Source organism: Cheilinus undulatus, linkage group 20, assembly GCF_018320785.1.
Source record: "Cheilinus undulatus linkage group 20, ASM1832078v1, whole genome shotgun sequence".
Lineage (NCBI taxonomy): Eukaryota > Metazoa > Chordata > Actinopteri > Labriformes > Labridae > Cheilinus > Cheilinus undulatus.
Genome location: NC_054884.1, coordinates 38298143 through 38301137, shown reverse-complemented (window position 1 = coordinate 38301137; position 2995 = coordinate 38298143).

The window sequence follows — 2995 nt, the reverse complement described above, 5'->3', positions numbered from 1 at the left end:
TTCCTGTCTAAAGTGTCTCTAAGTGAATAAAATGACATGAAGAGAAACCAGACTCCTGTCCAAAGTGTTCCTAAGTGTATATGACATAAAGAGTAATCAGACTCATGTCCAAAGGGTTTCTAAATGTATAATATGACAAAAAGCGAAACCGCACCCTTATCCAATATGTTTCTAAATGTATAATATGACAAAAAAAAAAAAACAGACTCCTGTCCGAAAAGTTTCAAAGTTTATAATATGACATAAAAGGAATCCAGACTCCTGTCCAAAGTGGTTCTGAGAAAAAAAAAAACAGATTTCTGTCTGAAGTGTATCTAAGTTTTATATATATATATATATATATATATATATATATATATATATATAAAGAAACCAGACTCCTGTCCAAAGTTCCATTTGACATAAAGGAAAATCAGACTGATGCTACAACAGCATCCATGCAAATCTCTTCTGGCATAATTGCAAGGGCCACTGGTCGCTGCTTGCTTACATCCTGACTGTTGTGCCCAAAAGTACTGCTCCCTGATGCAGATTGGCCCTGTTACTTACTAACCAAGCCCAAATGGTTCAGATGGGAGCTTTGCCAGATGGATTCACCAGTGAGAAACACAGAAACAGGCGAATCTATCTGCTCTGCGGAGTAATCAAAAAGTTTAGAAAGTTTTTTTGCTCAGTCTTCAACCAGATGGAAAAACACAGGATGCACAATCTCCAGTTGTAGCGCACAAACAGTCTTTTGTCTACTTCCCTAAACTCTCTCTTGGAAAGTGTTCAAACACAGATCAGCTCAAAAAGCATTCACATCTCAGCGAGATATGAGCTACTTTCTGACATCTTGAATCCCCTGATGTGGTCCCCAGCCAGGTGGATTGATCTTGCTTGAAGGGTGCTGCTGCGAAAACTGACTACTTCTGCTTTGTGTCTCTCCTTTTTATAAGGATACACGCTACATAATTCATATTTATCACATTTGCCTGCCCTCTCTCCCCTCAGACTAGGCCGTGTCCCTGATGCACTTTCACATCAATTGTTTGGACTAGCACATGAACTTTGGCCCCCTCTCTCGCTAACAGCTCCTTAAGTTACTTCTGCTTTTCTCTATCACCTTCTCTGAAACCTTTCCTTTTTCACTGACCCTTTCTCGGCAGAAATGGTAGCCTTTACCTGAACTTCCTTTTTTGGGTACACAAACTATTTCTTTTATCAAACTTAACACTTATACTAAGTGGTCATTAAATGCTCTGCTGCATAAGCTATGCATATTGTACTTAAAGGTGAATGTATGTTCTGAGGAATATGAACCATTCTTATATATTTCTGTATGTGGCCCTCAGTAGAAAAAATGTGGACAACCCTGTAGTCAAGGAAGCACTAATAATAAATCTATGATGACAAACTTTCACCTCCTTCCCTTGTTACTAAAAATAGTATAATAATGCATTCATGTCTTTTTATTTTTTTTACTATTTTAATGTGATAAAAACCACACCAATACAGAATGGGAATATGTGACACATAACAAAAGCATGACAAATATTAAGTGGTATACAATTTTCAACATGTAAATAAAACAAACATCTTTACTATGTGCTTCAAAGAAAACTGACCCCGGTGCCATGTGAGGACGCGCGTTTTTGAGCTCCTCGTCAGAGCCGATTATTTTGATACATTACCTCCTACAATATTCCTGCTCAATTAATTTTCATATCATACACCCTCGGTGTACATCCATTCTTCCATCCTCAAAAAAATGTCACATATTTAATGGAGAAAAGAGCTAATAACGCCACAAGGAGACCGGGTCAGAATTTTCCAACCCTTGCAAAGCAGATGGATTCGCCCGTTTTCTTGTTTTTCGTTGGCGAATCCATCTGGCGTGTCAGGTTAGAATTTTCCCGGACTACACGCAGACTGGGGTCAAACAAAGGGCAGCCTTTAAAGAGGTGAAAAACATGCTTAAAGACTGGGAAGGAATCAAATTTGGACTGAGGTACCCCGCCATCCTACGGATCACAACCCCCGACGGGAGCCGTCACAGCTTTACGGACCCGGGCGAGGCTACAGACTTTGTTATGAAGAGCAATAATGGGGCTCAGTAGGTAAGCTAGCAAGTAGCTGAGGGGCTACGATAACGTGGGCTGCAGGTGTTGCACCGAAATCTGTGACCATCGGAATCTGTGACCGCAGGGGGCGACGGTGGGCATTGTCTGCATGTACGTGGTCGACAAAAGTAGAGAAGAAGAGTAGTTACGTAAACGGCGTACGCAAAGATTCATCGGGGTAAACATTTGCAAATTTTTCGAAATCGTCTGTAATTTCTCCAAAGCGTTTGATCCCCTGTTCTTCGTCTGTGATCCACCAGTAATTTATTATGGCTTCCTACTGAGAAAGAAGAAACCATCCCAGAACGTAACGCAGTGTGTCAGTGGGAACTGGATTACCTGAATTATATCAAGCGATTTTTGGGGAAAATTAATGTCATAATCTACTTTTGTTAAAAACGGCATTTTATGTGAGCGTGTATGAACTGAACTGTGTTAAACGTGTAGTTCTTTTTGCCTGTTTGCACGAGATACATTTGCAAACCCTCATTTTAAATTAACGTTTAATTTTATTCATTTTTTACTTCATAATCATCAGATAATGTAATCCCACTGCACATGTTCAATAACTGAGTAAATATAAACATGAGTGCTCTGTCAATCATTTGTCTCATTTCAAAACCCAATGTAAAGAGACTGCAGTGTAGCCATGAGATTATGTGACCTCACTGTACCTGCATAATAATGCATTTAAACACCTAAATAACTGTTCTGTGGGTCTTTGTCATCCTCTCACATTGGTCTGGACTCAAGTATTCCTATCATGTATCATCACAGAGTCAGAAACACAGGGGTCATGTCCTCTCACTGCTAGGTTCCAATTAGAATACAGGCTTTCACTGTCTGCCAATCACAGGTCTTCTTTTATTGGTCAGTTAACAGGTGAAACATTT